An 18934-nucleotide genomic window follows, 5' to 3' on the forward strand; every position below is an offset into this window, starting at 1 on the left:
TACTTTTGCACCTCAAGCATTCTTACTTTGGCATTTGTCAGTACAAAGGACTATTTTCACTAATAAAACAGCTCATTTTAATTCATGGTAAAAACTGTAGTGGATTTTAGCATGCAACTAAAATTTTAGGACTGTTACATTTTGAAAGAACAAATGCAAACAAACTGTACTATTTCAATTAACATTCTGGAGAGCCTAAATATGTTTAGAACACCATTTTTTGGTTATTTTTTTCCCATATTACTTGTATGCCAGTGGAGAAGCCTACTCTGAAGTATAGAAATGTCTCATATTTACCTATCAAATGTACAAATAATGATATAATCCCCTGCAATGCACCAACATGTCTGAGGAACTACAGAAACAGGCACAATAAAAGACAGATCAAAGAGACACTTTCTCACATGACTTGAGCAGAAATCAAGCAAACAAGTGAGTTTGAAACACCAGTCTTTAATAAAAAACCTAAAACATAATGAGAAAGAGCCCACCATCCAACTTCTTTGAAATATTAATGGCAAAGAATTGTCAAGTTGGTTCTTCTGCAGTGGAACACCATGTGAAAAGTCCTAGAGACAGAGATACCCTTGTTAACTGTGTCAGTCCTCATGATCTCAGTTTTCTCAAGGCTTCTCCATTTTCAGGCCTGAATTAATTCTGGATCAAGTTGGGCAACAGATGGGATGTTACTGAAATGTTCTAATATATCTCATAATTAACTGCCCAAATTTCATCAACTACTTTATTGTTCTTTCTCATCTCCTCCAGAGATAAGTGCATGTAGAATCTTGCATTGATACAATTTATGCGATGAAATTTTACAGACAGGAAAAGTCTGACAGCTTAGAGAAGGCTGACAAGGCATATTTTCTTCCTCTTTAAAAAAAAAAAAGATTTATATTTATATATGCACACACATAGAGAGAGACTTCTCAATCGTTGCAGCACGTTATAAATGATGCATGAAATGAAAAATTCCTGTTGGGTGCACTAAGAAGTGTACAGACAGTGCCACCATGGAATGAACATTTGCCATGTCACTCACTTACTAAGAGACACTGACTCAAAAGCAGACAGAAAAAACACCAACAGTTACACATTTCAACCTGCACAGTATTTTACATTATCCATTTGTCTCCCAAGTATGTTCAAAATTATCCTATTGCCAACCTTCAGTCACATCAGGCCACATTTCTATGTCAGAAACAGGCAGAGATGGTCAGTGAATCCAAATTTTTATAAAGGAACCTCAAGTATCAGTGGATTGCTAAACTGGGGTTTTCCTCTGAAATTAAAAAAAAAATTTAAATCTTAATTTACTCTGAGTTATTATTTGCAATCAAATTAGCTATATTTGCTTAATTTTTGTAATCATATCTATTCTGAGACAAACTTTGAAGGAATTTATAATTGTATAAGGATTTGATTTGTGACCATTAAAGCCATGCAGGCATTTTCATTCTAGTGTCCCTGGAAGAACTGTTTCTCACTTGCTGCTCACATCACAGTTTGAGCATACTCTGTGTAAAAGACTTCAGGAAGGATCTGCATGTAACATAAGCTGAAAACAACATACCAGGATTTTTAAAAAGGTAAAACAAGACAGCAAAGCTATTAATGAAAAAAGAGAACTTTTGGACTATGAGACCACATAAGGGCATTCATGAGCTGACCTGATCTTCTGTAAATCATCTGGATTCTGTGTTTGTGCAGGCTGAACACGTGCAAAAGGGGACATAACACCAGCTGGAGACAAGGCACTGCTTCATATCCTGCTCCACACACAAAAAGTGTAAGTGGTGTTCAAATTTTCTAAAGGACAAGTATCCATTCAGGATCTTAATCCAGTTTGAAGCACACAAAGCTCACAAATGTAAAATATTTTGCTTTGAGAACTGGGAAGAGCAATCCAAACATCCTCCAGATATCATCACTGTATATGCCTCAGAGCTCAAACGTTGTAATTTCACCAGTTTGCCTCCTCTTCTGAAGGCAAACACGTATCTGTATCTGCATCTGTAATTCACACACAGGTGCAGTTCCATACTCTCATGCCTCTAATTAAACAGCATTGAGTTGCAGGTGTAAATCTGTCAGAAGCTGAGTCACATTTCAGTTGGGCTTCAGTGCTGGGAGCAATTTTAGTCTTGGTAAAATGTCACTCTTAAATTTGTCCTCTTATTGCAAAAGAGTCCAAAGTAAGTCCCTGTTCCATTATTTGCAATAGCAGAGCAATCCTGAAAGAATAAGTAGAAAAACAAGAGATAAATTACTATTGAAAGATGTAACACAGATATGAAGAACAATCAAGACAATTATAAAATTATAATTTGACCACAATCAGCTCCTTTCAGCATTTCATTTGATTTGCTTTTAAGGCAATGTTTAAATAACTATGGTGCAAAATTATGTTTAAGACTTTGCCTGATGGGTCAGAGAGGGAGCTCTGTATCATAATACATTTTCAGAATGCATCTCAGGATAGCTCTTGCTTTTGTCGCCTCAAGCACACAGTATTTACTCAGATCTTTTTTGTTCTTGCTAACTAATAGAGACACCTAAAACTTCTCAACGTTCAAACTTAGCAGAATCTTGAAACAGTGAGTTTCCAGTCACAACACACTATTTGCCAAACCTGCAACATGTATTTAATCACCCTATGGTGGTAAAAAAACAATTTCCAAAAGGAAAAGAGTCTGGAAACTCCATTTTAAGTTCTCTCAAATACTTAAAATTGCTTACCCATTTTCAGGAGGACTTAAAAAGAGGGAGAGGTCTTCTCTGGATTCCGGTGGTGTTACATTCCTAACTGTTGCTTTTCACATTTAAAATAATTAGAGGCAGAGTATAAATTCAATTTGACAATATCCCTCTAAAAAGGACAATTTCCTTTTCTAACAGCGAAAAATGAATCTCATAGGCACTACTTATTACTACTTATTAAATATTATTCCCAGGGGAAAAAAAAGAAAAAAAAAAACAAAAAAGGGAAAAAAAAGTAGAAGCCAAGTTTATTTTGATTACAATAATTTCACGATTATAAGGCGCACCATTTTGACTAAAATTTTGGTCTGAACCCAGAGTGCGGCTTATAATCAGGTGCGGTTTATATATGGACAAAGAACAAAAAGTTGCTGTTTTAGTTTGGAGGACAGGTGTCTGCTGAGAAAGGCAGGAACTTCTCTTTGAAATGGAGAATGTAAACCCCCTCCCTCCAAATTATTATAATTTTGAAATCAAGGGGCTCTCAGGCAAAGATATGGGAATTAGGAATAACAGTTCTTTTCTAGGGAAATTAAAATAGAAATACAGTACTACAAAGAAACAAACTCCAAACCCTGACAAAGTCAGAGTACAACCTGACACCCGTCAGGCAGGGTGTTGGCAGCAGTCCCATTCCATGGTGGCTGCATCCTCCTGCAGTGACAGATGTGATTCAGTTGGAGCAGTGCTCCTGTACAAGGTGCAGTTTCCCTCTGGAGGTCCAGTGGTGATGTGGAGAAATCCAGTTTTCCTCTGGAGTCCAGTGGAGAAAGGGGCTCCCTTAGTGTCCCAAAACCTCTGTTTTATCTTGGTAAGAAATGTTGGGCTCTTCCCCCTGGCTGGAGCAACTTCCAATGGGATGCAGTAATTCTATCAGTCCCACAGTGGGACTCAATGGCCATTAGCAGAAAATGACTCACTGGAGGAAGGATGGGTTGTGAAAAGATAAAGAACAATGCCCTGCCTGTTTTCAATGGATGGCCCATTAGCAGAATATCTACCGTTGAGATAAGGATCACTGCCCCCACCCTCAACAGATGGTGATAGAATAGATACCTTTTATCACACTCTGTATTGTAACCCAAGACAGCTGCTGACACCTGGAAGTGCCGCTTATAGTCAGTGCGGCTTATAATCATGAAATTACTGTACTTAAGAAAAAAACAAGACGGGGGGTGCAGATGCTCTTCATAGCTGGAAGATTCCCACAGCTGTTATTACGGACTTTGAAATAAGATATGACATTCTGCTTTTATTGCTCAGTTTGCATTGATTAAAGCACAGCAAAACCAACTCAGGTAGCAAAAGCGAAACCCCTCTTAAAGGCAGCATCATTACAAATCACTGGTAAAGGAAACAAGTGAAATCCTCTTCAATAATTCATACACACAGCTCATTCACATCAAAAGCCTCCTCTCAAACAGCTCCACAGCAAAGTATAACTGCTTGATTAATCTAGAAAAATGCTAATTATGCACTGAGAAAACAGTTCTAGGGAAGAAAAGGCAGCAGAGGAGACAAAATAATGGCTAATATTATAGGAAGTGCAGTAGTACTTCGGTTTAGTCAAGTCAACATGATTTGCAACAGGAGAACAGGCACCCTGCTTCACAGGAAAGGAAAAGACACTTACAAAGGACAAAAGAGATACAAAAAGGATGTGCACTGGAAATAAAAGGCTGGCACATTCTGAAAGTGCTTGTTATCAGTCAAATATACCAACATGCACAGCAAGGATTTGTGCTCTAGACTGAGGTTCAGGAGCTGTGGGTCTGAACAGAACAAAAGCTTTTCACTGCAAGGCTCATCAGGTGGGTTTCTGCCTGGTTTACCTTGTCAGGAGAATCTGCAGTTCTTACACAGCACAGCAGGATTTTAACCCATGCAGTTTTGCTTTCTCAGCTAGCCAAAGTAGTGAGACTTCTGAAATGTTGTGTTTCTTTGTCAGATCCCTGGGAAGTTAAACTAATCTCCCTGTTAAGCTTCCTTAAACAGTTTCACAGAGAGTGTAATTCACTGGGCCTTTAATCTTCATATTACATATATTAACCTTTCCACGGGCTGGCAGAAACAGGCACTGGCATGCAAAGATGTCCTAGAGCTGTTGAACAGATACTGCTCTGTAGACATTTCTCTGATGAGTCTTGACCAAGTACTGCACAGAACTTTACACCTGGATTCTATCAAAGCATTCAAAGGTACACGTCAGAACACTGATAACAGCCTAAGAAAACCAGATCTGGTTCATGATAAGTGAACAGAACATCCAGAATCATCCAACCCTTCTGATCTAGTTTCAAAATTCTGATTCTTGAAACACCCTTCCATTATTTTTACTTTGAATAATGCCCTAATACAAAAGATCACACACTGTGTGGTAAAACAACCACTCAACTAATCCATTTTTCCTCACAAAGTTCGAAGATTTTCAGATATGTCAATGGTAGAAAAACAAAAATGCCAACAACTCTCCCTCTGCTTCTCATTTTCTGTGTTTAGGACATCAGTTTAAATTCACATGGAGGGACCACTGCACCAACACACACATTAGATAAAAATGGTTCCAACCAATTGGCACACAATCTCAAAAGGTGAATTACCAATATTACATCATCTTTCCAACCATTTTTGGAAGAGCCTATAGAAATCTAATATCACTGTTTTGCAAATACAGTGTTCCACTGCCACACACTGATCATCCCATCTTCTTCAATGAAACTCAGAGTGAGCTGCGACCTGTGCTATGCCGGGGATGCAGAATTCCTACAAATGCTGTAGGAATCTTCTATCCAATGTGCAATTTTTCAAGGAAGAACCAAAAGAAGGAAAAGTTATGGTAGAATCACATGGTCATATATAGATCTTAGAGCAAATAAATGAAAAAAAGTCATCTTTAGTCCAAAGTAAAACTCATATATGAAACAATTAGAAGATTATGAAACAAATCTGGTTCGGGGGAATTCAAGAGTGGAATGATCTTCCACAAAATTTGTGCCTGCACCCAACATCCATCTATTTCAAGGCCATAGAATTATCTTGAGTAAAAAATAGATTTATGAAAACAGAATAGCTTTGGAGGTCATTTCACTGCCAGTGCAGACTTTGTTTGAAATATATGGGAATATCATGCTGACAGGATGAATCCTAAAACTTAATGCAGGCGTGCAGAGATTTGATTCAAATCCACTGCTTTCTGTAAAGGTGTTTCTAGGGACCTCAATGGGATTTGGACCAAGTCCTTTACTTAATCCTTATCTTGGCTTGTTTTTTTTTCATAGCAGATAAAAGTGAAAGTTCATGAGTTTTTACAGGCTTAGAGTCCTGATGTTTCTCTCTTTTTGCCAAGGGCTTCTTGTTTAAAATATTGTTAAGGAGAAGAAAGGAAAAGGGGAAAACTTTAATTGCTAATTATCTGAATATGTATTTCAGACATTTTCACTTACAACTATGAATGCAAAAGGATTTATTTATGAAGCAAAACAACATGCAATATGCAGCAGTAGTTCATCAAAGCTAGCTAATGTTTCACTTTCATTAAAGTTGAATAATTTCTTACTAAGTAGAGTCACTGTATATCTAATTTTCATGTAATGATGGTGAATTCTCAGTATAAAAAAAAAAATTAGATCTTGCAATCAGATAACTACTAAGATCAAAGTTACTCCTAGTAGCTATTACACCATTAAAAAGAGGTAACACTGTGAATAAATAAACAAATAAGCTCATAATTTATTAAAAAAAAAAAAAAAGGAGAAGAGTTGGTTTTCCAAGACAAGTTTTCAGACAGAATTTCTAAGATCCAAGTAATTCTAATAATTCCTGGCAGTAGGCTGGCTGGACCTTACATATCCACAGTAAATGAGGGTCAAGCAAGAAAATTGTTGCTTTTCTGAGGCTTTCCAATGCTTTTGCTAAAGTAGCTTACACCATCTTCTATATCCAAGCAAATATTTTGAGGAGCAAGGAATAGAAAGCTGCAGTGCCTCCCAAACTGGTAGATTTTGTATCCTTATAGTACTGAAAAGAGGAGCACAACTTATTTATGTGATGAAAATCAAACACAGCAGCAACCTCCTCCTTATAAATTGCATTTAAGGTGCCTTTTGCTAAGCTTTATGCTTATTCCAACACCTTATTTTTACATATAAAAATCCACAAAGTTGCATTCTCAAAAGATGGGATGTTTTCAAATTCTGCTCAGATTTCAGGATTGAAACACTTCATGACATCAGAACAACTGAATTTTTTCCATTAATGCTCCAATATTAATTTACTTCACAACTTCAGGCACACAATGTTTAACATACTGATCCAACAGGATTTGTGCCAGCTCAGCAATTTGCAATCTGTAGCATTTTTGTTTATTTAGTGTGGTTTATTTAGTGTGAAACGTTCATGAGTTTATTTATTCCCTAGGAGAAGGAAGGACCCACAAGGATTATATCATAATCCCTCTGGATCTGTTAAATTTGCATGTATTAGTGGCTAAATAAAAGAGAAAGAAAGCTGTGGGAGCCACAGCACCAGTAAATCCAAGAAGGACTGTTTTCTCATTTACAGCATAAAACAAGCCACAAGTGACAAGTGACAAAAAGCTCCACAAATGCATGTTAATATTATAACCTGTCTGTGTGACTGGAGACCTGCAGGGGTGGCTGTGCTGGTAACCAAACAGCAAGAGGCTGATTGTGACATCTGCTCTGTAAAAACATTTGACCAGGGAAACAAAAAACTCCAGCTGCAACAACAAAAATCCCAGAGTTTTCTAATTGTTTGCACAAGAGCCTGCTCTGTTGAACATTGGGCATCATAGTGGGGAAAGGCAGGCTGCACTGTCTTCAGATGAGAAAAGGCAATAATACATGATTTTGGAAAATCAGAAACAATACTGTGCATTAACATAAAATGAACTCAACGAGGCACCAAACTCATGTTCAAATGAACACTATGCAGCAAATTTCATAAAAATAAGATTTAAATCTGAAATGTCAGTGCTTTGAATGGAATGCTATTGCCCATCTAAACTAACTTCATTACCTTTATTAGGTGTAGCTTATGGAAAGGCACTTAAAGAGAATGAATTAATACACCAAATAAATTTAATATTCATTTTTCTGACTTTATGCTTCCACAAACCAAGGTGCACTTAGTGTAAGGCAAAGCACTCTATAGAAACCAAATGAAACAGAATTAAGCAACTTCTATCATGGAATTAAATAACTGACTCTGCAGTCAATGTAGTAATGACACCTACCCACAACAAACACCCTGTAAAATTCCTTGTAAGACTAATTTAAAAGTAAATGTTTGGTTGTTAGTAATAAATGTTCATGTAAAAGCAAATCAGAAAAGATACATATATCCTCAGGTCACAATTCTTAGATCCATTGCAATTTTATTTCAGAGCCCCAAAATTAATAGTTGTTGAAATTGCTGCTGGTGTTTTGAATATCCAACCCATTTGTTAGCAAACAAAATGGAATTAACCTGCTAAATCAGGAATGAGCAAATGCAGCTTGGGCACTTTTGTACTTTGCCCACATATTAGAGGGCATTTGGAATTGCCTTTCATTAAATCTTTTCATGTGACTGTTTTCTTCAGTGCCTCATGCATTTGCCCACAACTCCTCTCAAGTTATGTTCTGTGCTATAATACACTGCTGAAGGAACAATGTCCAGGGATTAAAGACATTATTGCTTAGTTACCATACTGTAAAAACAGTTAAAACCCAAAGGAGAAATCTTCAGATATGTTTGAATGCTTTGCTAGAATCATTACCTCACAAACATCAAATGTGCAGTACTGCAAGTTTCAGGAGTCTAAAATAGCCTTTATGGACCTTCTACCAACCACTCAGTGCTAAAAATATCAGAGATGGCTGTGAAACCATAAGGAAATGGGTTTTGTTAATGAAAGCCTCTGTAGATGCAACACATATGAAAGAAAATTGCCCATTGAGAGAACTGTTCTCAGTGTCTCCTCCCTGGGCTGTTACAGCCCGTGGCTTGTTCTTTACCAAATGTGGGAACTGATTTCCCAGTGTTGTGAAGTGGAAGCAATAAGCTGAATTTAATGACAGAACAGAAAACTGCAGGGGCAGCATGTTTCCTTTCAGTAATTTTGTGCAGTTTTGAGAAAGAATATTTCACTCTTGCACAGCTATTCCCTTCTCCTTTAAAAGAATCTTATAAAACAATATTGGAATTGGGCACAGCAGCAACATCTGTACTGCCCATGGCACAGCTGTGAGACCACGCAGGGGCCAGATTCAGGCATCAGCTGCTTCTCTTCCTGGTGCCACACATCCAGGAGCATGTCTAGAGCAGCTGAAACAGCATGGCAAGGGTTTGGAGGTGATGAGTGTCATCCTAAATCTGTGTGCCTCCTCAGCTGTGTGGACAGGCAGCACACAGGACCCTGAAAGCATCTCAGCTCCCTTTTCTCTCCTTCCAATGTCTGAGGTGTCATCCTGCACTGCTGCAGCCTCAGCAAGGCTCAAGCAAACAGCAGGTCTCATGAGCACCATCATCTCTGCTATAGCCTCTAGAAAAAGCAAAATGGTTCAAATGCTGCATTTCTGTTGACTGAGCAGCAGGCATGGGACATAAGGAACAGCCAGGTACACTCCCAGACCCAGAGCTCTGTTTAGTATTAATAAACACACATCTTCTCCTTAAAACACAGAGAGCAGAGCCCTTTAATCTTTTCTAAAGACTCTGAAGCAGAATCTCTTGAAACACATTTCTCTTGAACATTCTTTTACTGCACTTCATCTTTTATAAAACAATTTACTGTTGACTGGGAACTTGGAGCACAGTGGTTTATTACACTAATCCAGCTCCTCCACATCCTCAGTCCTCTGGCCAAAAAATGTGCAAATGGTTTTGAAGTGTTGAGTATATCTGCACAGCTAAAATTCCTTTGCTGAAGCCATTAAAACAGTGCAGTCACTTTTGTCATATCTGAAACACCACATCCAGTGTCAAGGACAAGCCATCAGATCTTCAGTTTTGTAAATTGCTCACAATAACATCATAAACTGGATTTGAGCAAGAAGGGAATGCAGTAAGTCATGCATTGTCAGAAACACAAATGCTACCTGACGATCAATGTTTTCAAATTTTTTTCCAATTAAAAAATGTTGAAAACATCACCCTTCTAATAGAAATACCAAGTGATGCAGCTTGCAGTATCTCTTAGGTTTTGATGGAGTTTTTAAGCAAATCTTGCTGTTACATTCTCTGAGATATAGAAGTATAGTCCTCTTTAAAAATAGTAAGAATTTACTTTTAGAAACCATTATTCTAAGCAGTGTGATGTAAAACAAGTAAAGCATTTGAATATATGCCAAGTTGCGAAAATTATTTTAAAGTACATTCTACAGTGAAGCTGCATTCAGAGGAACGTATAGCTCACTTTTACAATTTTAATCATCCTGAAATGGATTCTGGGGTGTAATGCAAATAAACACTGTGTTGAAAATAGATTCAGGCTGCACAGCCCTGCAAAACACTGGGATGATTTACTGATTAAAGATAATAATCTGTTGAATAACTAAGGCTTTTAACATATGGCTGCATTTATATCTAGACACATATACATATACAAATCTTCAATGCATAAACAACATGGTTGTGATGAATTTGAGATTTCTACAGTATTTAGGAGCAAAATAGAATGTGGGGGAAAATATTTTTGGTGATCAAAACCAGTGAAAACTGTCACTTTCATATTGTATAAATTATTTGCAAGGCACACATTCCATCTCTAGCTGATATATTTTTTCTTACTCTGCATTGGCTTTGTAATAACAATAACTGCCACCATAAATTACTAAGAACATTATTCAATTTCAAGTAGCCCCATTTGTTTTCATGTTTCCAGCAAAACTATGACAATAGAAATAGATTATTGTAATTGCTTCTTCAAGCAAGGACTACAGGTGGTTTTATTTTTCCATGACTAATAACTCCCATTTTCCTATTCATTCAGCCACTGAGATGTTCAGACTGTGGGCAGGAGGAGCTGATATGGACCTTATTGTGGAAATAGAAAAAATGATTGAGCCTTAAAATTATCATTACATTATACACTGTGGTGATGCTGCTGAGAGACAGAGATCACTAAAGCTGCTGCAATTTACACTGAGTTTCTTTCATAAATAAAAAGAAAGAATATATGCAGTTTTTTCTTATTTTAAAACAAGGCAGAGTGAAAATCTTATCACCATACTACACTGACATCATTACAACATGAATGTACTACCAACTGTGCTTTGATATTTTATCTTTTTGCCTTTATTCACAAATAAAATTGTTATTCTGAACTGACCAATACAATTGTCACACATATGACCTATAAAGGGTCTGCCTGTCTTGCTGTTCCCACTTTGCTCCATATTTGATTTATTTAACTACTTATTGGCATATTTGAATTATTTATATACTTTAGAAACAACTTTAAATACTTTGGGGCCATATTAACTACAAACACAAGATGACTGCACACAAAGACTTGTCTGAATTAAAGCCACTTTGTAGCTGAAAGATTGCCTGCAAAGGGACTTCCAATATTTTAGGAGAGGCTGGTGAATTCTGGTGGGATTTATCCAAAACTGCCATGCAAGTGCCAAATCAGGGGTTAGAGATGATCAGAACAAATTGACAAGACAGAAATTGTCAAATTGGGAACAGTATTGGAATTCCCAATCATACTAAAGAACAGCAAACTCTGTTGCCATGCACAGAACTCCTCCCTGCACTTGAATCCTTCCCATAATAAAAAACCAGATTATTTCCACCTGTTGCATTTCTGAACTTTTACTACCTACATGTGAAATTAATTTGTGTTTAACAATGGCACTAGCAAAGGAAGGTCAGGCACCAGGACACAAAGTACAATTGCCATGCTGTTGCATTTTTCATAAGGTTCCCAAATTTCACGTGATTAGAATTTTTAACTACAGGACAAGCTAATTTTAAATTATTAAAACATTTCCAGGTTTTGCAAGTGATTTCATTTGAACAGGAGCCCAAATTCACATTATACCAGAGATTTAAAGCATAAGGATTATAAGTGATTGCAAATTTACATCTTTAATACAATAGAGTATGAACTTAGAGGACAAATCTAAGGAATTAATTGAGCTCATGGTAGACCTTAAATCGGAAGAAGAAGTCAAATTATTAATCACACTCCTAGAAAAATCAGGTTCACTCTACCAAGGCTAGCAATATAAACCAGCTATGATGAATTATGGTTTCAGAAACTTTTATCAAAAGCAGCCAGGTTACTGCAGAAAATTAGAAAGAATGAGTAATATGTTTTCCTTTAAGTTCTGTAAGCTTTTTTCTCCACTTAGTTCATTTTCACCTTAAAGGAAATTTCTCCTCATCAACTCTCAGGAGAGATTCTCCTCCAGGGGAAGAAAACTTCCACAATTTGCCTGCTTCTTAGAGTTTTGAGAAAATTTTCCATAATCAAGGTGCTGGTTTGTATTAGACCACCCTGTAGTGATTTACCAAAATATGAGTATTGGTCTAACACTGATACTCAGCTGTCACAGACAAAAGGCTCTCTAACAATTTAAAGTTACAAAGTGAATGTTTATTCAGCACTGGGCAGCAGTGTGGGGTAACCCTCTAATACACAGTGCAAAATTACAGGTGGTCACAGAGTCTATTTATTGACAAAAGGTTTAAACAAATACATATTCATAATACCAGCCCCTCCCATCCCTGCTTCCCATGGTAATTAGCTTGAATGGCTATTAAGTAGTGTGGTTGCCTCCTTGAATTAAGTCTGGGGTCGTTTCTGTGAGGAGGGGTCTTAAAAGGAGGAAGTAAGGCGAGTCTTCCTCACCCTGACCTTTTCTATTAGTGACAATACAAATGGCTTTTGGGGCAACTCCAGTTTTGCAGTTTCTGGTTGCAATTGTTTGTGTTCTTTGGACCTATCTACTAGTTTCATCTTTTCCCATTGCAAGCACAGCTAAGCAAACATAAATTGACAGGCAATCAATTATTGAAGTTTCAGCTAACTATCTCAAGCCCAGTTTCTTCTAACTTTTAACTAAAATCCTAATTTCTTTAAGATTAGTGTTTCAGTAGAAGCCTCTGTGCTTAACTGCAGTTTGTTTTCTAGTAACTTAAGAAATATGAATGTCAGGAGGGTGACCAAACTGCTGTTTGGGTGCCCACATTTCTTTGCAGCTTTAGGGCTCCTCAAAGATGCTGACAGTCTGTCCATGAGGGAGCAGCCTTTAAGGCATAATTCCATTCCTGACCTGGGAAAGAGGAATGCAAAGGTGCTTAAACCTGCTTTCATAGACGTGAGGTTATGTAAGCACCCTCAGCAGGAGCTGGGAGTGACACACTCAATAATTGACACAGTAGGTGCTTTTTAATGCAGCCTCTCTCCAACAGAGAATTTCTTACGTTGAGGAATGATTACCTGTGAGTTCCTCCTGTAATAAAAGGGTCACAGGTTTCCTGCACCTTCCGCCTTCCTAAGAGGCAGAAAGTTAAATCCCTAGCTCTCTGCACAATTTTTTTGAAGTCTGATCCCAGCACTGCTGATTGAAAGAGATGCTGCAGTGCAGGCAGCGCAGCCAATACATTGCAGTGGCATTTTAAATCCTCTGCAGCAGCAGGGCTCCTCAGCTGTGTATCCTGCACTGTGTATCTGCTGTCTTCCACCTTGGCTTCCTTGAATAAAGAAGGGGTTTGCATCATTCTAGAGAATTCTTAGAGTCCCTAATATTTCTAATGTAATATTTACAGCAACCTATACCGAACTAAAGGCTATCTTTGCTCAGGAAGCCTCAAGTTTCTTTTTCTCTTCTGTCTCCTCTCTCTCTCTGCTTCTAGCAAGATGCACTCAGGGAGAAACCAAATGACATGCTAATGATATTTTTTGTTAAGCTTTTAAATTCACAAGTGCTTGCTGTGTCAGATTGCCTAGTACGGATATAATTTAGAATAAAAATCAAGCTTTGATTCCATTTTAATAAGAAATTTTGTGTGGTTTCACAAAAAGACTGAAATAAAAAAAAAGGCCTTGTGGATGCCAATTCAGAAGTTTTACACACATATAAAAAACTTTTAAGTGGGTATTCCATTTCCTGGAATTTCTAAGAGTCATTGAATCTCAGAGTTCTATTGAAAGAGAAACCACATCTTTCCAGCCCGTTTGCTATGATCACCGTAGAAATTCTTGCTTCTGAGAAGTTGCAATTTGTTTAGCCACATCTGTGCTAGAATCAGATAAAAAGTTACCAAAATGCTGCAGTTTCCAAGATCAGGACCAAACCCTCTGTAGGAGGGGATTTTTACCACAGAGGGAGTCTGATCTAAAGTAGTCACTGTGGCCTTTATTGGTATTAATGTCTGCATACCATGAGCCATCTGGGAACCACAGATCTGAGAGTGAATGTCATCCTTTGTGCATGTTCCAGCAAAACTAATTTAGATGTATAATAGTCTGAGTGTCATTTGTATTGCATGAAAAATAATTCTTTTAAATAGAAGGCAAAATATTAGCTACACTGATTTTCTGATACATATAATTATATCAAGGATGATACTCAAATCATGGCTAGTATAATAGTTGGCCCTTTGATACAAAGGATTCTTTCACATCAGCAACACCGACTACTAACCTTAAAGTCACAGCTCTTCACCTGCTAGATAAGTAACAGAAACCATAAATAATGTAAACAGTGTTATTTTTAGCTTAGACTCCCTTAATGATTTATTAGGTGAAACGTGTATATATTGCAAAGTGTATGTTAAATAAACAGTGTCTTTTCCAATTAAACCTGGAGGTTAGGACACTCAGTCCAGTACTGCAGCACAGTACTAAAAGTGTCAGAAATAGCTGAGATCAGTGTGAATGCTGTAAGTTTTCCTAACCAGCTTGACCTCAGGTTTCCCATAGCTGAGTGCCAGACCTCAATATCCTTAAAGCAATTTATTCATGGTGCAGTAACACAAAACTGTCTCGAGCTGATGCCTCCAAGGAGGGTCCCTGAATCCTTGGGCTCTTACACCCTCATAATCCAAGCTCCCAGACAGTCTGGGCTCTTCCTGCTGAGCCCCCTGCTCCTGCCCTGTGTGACTATCACTCACCTGGCCAGCACCACTGGTGTGCTTTGTTCTACAAAGTGCAGCAGCTCCCAGCCGCTGTCTGGGGCTCCAGCCCTTTCCCCCACCCCAGAGCTCCACCAGGAGCTCTCCTTGCAGATGCTCACCTGCACCAGGTGTATTTCTCAACAGTGTTACCCAGAGAGATATTCTCTTTTTTCCATTTTCACCGTGCCTATCAGCTGAGTTACCAGCCTTAAGCAACTGCAAAATGTGAAACTGTTACTTTGATTTACAGTAAATCTTTCATCTGATATATTTGTGGCTGCTGGGTCAACTGCCTGTGAGATTTACTGTCAGTCCTCAAACAGACACAGTGATCTGTAAATCTACACATTAATCCATAAGTATGTAGGATTTTATCATGGTAGCTTAGCCCCACATAGTCATTCTCTCACTCCCTCACCAGTGAGATGGGGGAGAGAACTGAAAGGGTAAAAGGAGGAAAACTTGAGATAAAGACAGTTTAATAGGTAAAGCAAACACCTTTCACTTCAGCAAAATAAAACAAGCAATTAATTCATTACTTCCCATGGGCAAGCAGGTGTCCAGCAGGGCTCCATCCCATGTAAGAGTAACTCAGGAAGACAAATGCCATCACTCCAGTCATCTCCCACCTTCCTTCCATTTCCCTCACCTTTATATGCTGAGCATGATGCCATGTGGTTGGGCTATGCCCTTGGTCAGCTGGGGCCACCTGTCCTGGCTATTGTCATCTCTCAACTTTTTGTGCCCCAGCCTCCTCAATGGTGGTGCACTGTGAGAGGCAGAAGGGCTTGTTATCTGTGCAAGCACTGCTCAGCAGTAAATAAAACATCCCTGTATTGTCAACACTGTTTTCAACACAAACCCAAAACAGCCCCATACCAAAAGTTAACTCCATCCCAGACAAAACCATCACAGCCTTTTTTACGTCTGGCTACACTCAGGAACATCTAATTAATATATGTAATTAATATCATTGGAATGATATGCCTGCACATATTTGCAGGTTTTGGGCTGAGTTATTACACCATGTACCAAGTGATAAAGTCCCACAGAAGCTCCAATTGGGAGAGTGTTCAACATCCCCTCTGCTTTGCAGCACAGGACTGTGGTTTTGTGCTGTTCTGGCTTTTGCACCAGCTCCCATGGAAACAGGTTTTTCTCAGGACCTAGCCCTGAAGCCTCAAAAAGTCCTTTTCCAGCTGCAAACACATGCCCTGCCACAACTAACTTCCACCAGCTCCACTTGAGCAGAGCCAGGCTCATCTAGACCAGGCTCAACACAGGCACTTGGGCTCTGAGCTTAATCTTGGGAAAGATAAACACATTCAAAGACTGTCCAAAACAGGAATGATGGTAATAAAGAGGGACTATGTGAGGAAGCTAGGAACTTCTCAAATCCTTCCAGATTTGCTATAGGATAGTGCATAATTAATTTAGCTTCAGCAATGAAGAAAAGCCCTAAAGAGAAACAAGAGAGCTCTACGACAGGTAAGCAAAGGAAAAAACAAACAGAGTAACATTATCTAGGTCTCTCCAACTCAAGAAATTTCTGCAGTAATTGAAGATCAAGACCATCAGTATTTATTTTCAGAGAGAGGGTAGAATTTACACATTAATTACCATGAGACATACTTCATAAAGTACTCAAGCATCCTTGGACAAAGGCAATTCTGGTCCTACAAAAACACTAGTGAAGATCCCATTGTGTTTTCTGGGAAATGAGAGGAGGCTATTTATGTAGCCTTTTCAGATGTACTTGAAAAACTCAGTATCTACTCGTAACCTTTGCTTCCCAAAAGCCTTTGAAAAACAAGTCTCATGCCTAAATCTCCACCCCTTTCATCATGCAGACATTCTTCACACACAGGTGGTGAAATCATGGACTTTTATGCTCCTGTCAAGACACTGCATGAGTTATGTGCCACAGGTGAGCACAGATGAATGCAATACTCATTTTGGAGCTGGTTTATGCCAGTCTGATGTATGCACCTTCTGCTGTTGCAACGTACCACAAGGATAATCTATTACAAATAAAAGTTAATGAAGATTATATATTCAGTCTGAATCTGCTGTCCACACATTTTATCTCTGGACAAAAATGACTCACACATAAAGTGTGTGTGCTGCCCACTCACTGCCACAGCTCCACAGCAGCATATTCTTTTTATAATGCAGTACAGAAAACAAACACAGGCACAGTAAAACTCCAGCTGGGAGGAATAATGAAGCATTTAGTGAACCAGACAAAGACCACACGGTTACATCTCCCTCAACACAGCAGAACCTATTGCTGGATATAATAATTAATAAGCTAATGATGGACTTTTAACCATCCAACAAGTTCTTATGAAATATATAAATTAATTTCCTTTTCAGGGATTAAATCAGTCAAATATCTGAGAACTTTACATACTTTTGGTACGTGCCAAATTCACAGCAACCCTGAAGCATCAGAACTTGTACTCAGGCCCAGTACTTCTGCTTGTACAGCTACTGGAGAAACATGAGAGCTTACCTAACTTCAGACACCTCCCTGATGCTGACTGAAACAAGACACTGTAACTCCCACATATGGCCAGCAGACAGGAATACGAGGTAGCTGGAAAAAAATAAAGAAAGCAGGATTTCATTTCTCTTATAGCAGCACACCAGTTTCTCCCACCATGGTGCCTGAGGCATGACAAAGATAGGAGAAAACAGACTAAATTAACTGTGGGCAGATGTTCAGGATTTTGGAATCCCTTCTCCTTCCCAAGTCCTGTCCTTCACATGTTTGCATTGCTGTTGGTGGGCCAGAGCATGAGTTTCTGCAAAAGAATGTTGTGGCAAGCACTGCAAGAACTTTGGTGTTCAGTCCTTTGTGAAGGGGCCCACAGGTTGCAAACACAGAGCCAAGCCATCTTTATAAAATAATGATGGCTCTAGTTAATGCTGACAAGGGACTTTCAGCATTTAAAGGGAAAAAAAAAACCAAGCAAGTTTAGTCATTAGCCCACAAGTTATTTTTTAACTCCAGATCTACTCTGACCACTGCAAAATGCTGGCAGGAAAGAAAGTCACATATGTTTAAGAGCTTGGTGCTAAAGGAATTAAATAATCCATCATGGACTGAAAGTAAAAATACACACTCTGTAAAAAGCCATGACAAGAAACTTGCTGGTTTGTGATGAACCTTGAGAGAAGCTGTGATCACTCACTTAGGTGTAAGTGACAGGAAAGGGAGGAAAAGGTCTATTTAAGCTTAAGGGCAATCTTTGCACCAGAACAAAAGGCAAATGAACTCACCACAAGTAACTGTGTGCTGGAAATCAGTTTCTAACAGAGATGAGGTCTGGAAGTGTCTTCAGAAATGACAGTAGAGAAGAATTTAACTGGTTTTAAATTTTGAGTAGACTTATATAAAGTCTATTTATATAATCCTGTGAGACAGGGCCTTTGGATTTTGTTTCTGTTCTTCTACAACTCCCCTGGGCAGAACTACACAAATAAATAGTTATTTTAAAAGAAAGAATTAAAATTCAAACCAGAACATGAGGCAGAATGTGCAGATACATACTTTCCAGAAAAGACAAGCTTCTCTCCACTCTGCCACCTTCAAAGTACTCTCTAGCAGTTTTGCATCTGTGAAGAAAACTACATTGTGGAGCATCCAATTCAGAGTGGGATCGTGTGTCATTAATGTGCTCTGAGAGTTCAAAGCACATAGTCCTCTCAGTCTACTCCTAAATTCTAGTAGAAAATGTTAAGTGATAACACATGAAAAATTACTCTATTTTCCACTGTGAGACAATACATAGCAGATCAGATTTTTAGACTTCATGACATTATTATCTATTAATAACCTATGAATGCCCCAAAGTATGATACCAGATACCAGATACTGCAGAAACAGCAGATGAAATAAAAACAATATTAAATGTCTTGGGTTTCTGTGACAGATTTTGAGACTTTTTTCCAGCCAACTGATACTCTCCTACTATAACTTGTCAGGTCTCCCAATTTTGTCTCACTCTGGCCCAGTTATTCCAATGAGAACCTT

The 18934-nt window shown here is 38.3% G+C and overlaps 1 long non-coding RNA gene across 1 annotated transcript; it reads right to left on the reverse strand.

Moving 5' to 3' along the window:
- Window positions 1-545: 545 nt before the first annotated feature.
- On the reverse strand, window positions 546-18641 carry LOC117002903. The gene is made up of 3 exons (XR_004419430.1): window positions 18181-18641; window positions 17411-17494; window positions 546-2237 (listed from the first exon to the last, which is right to left on the reverse strand). It is a non-coding gene; the product is annotated as an uncharacterized LOC117002903 (long non-coding RNA).
- Between the last annotated feature and the right edge of the window lie 293 nt (window positions 18642-18934).

Source organism: Catharus ustulatus, chromosome 14, assembly GCF_009819885.2.
Source record: "Catharus ustulatus isolate bCatUst1 chromosome 14, bCatUst1.pri.v2, whole genome shotgun sequence".
NCBI lineage: Eukaryota > Metazoa > Chordata > Aves > Passeriformes > Turdidae > Catharus > Catharus ustulatus.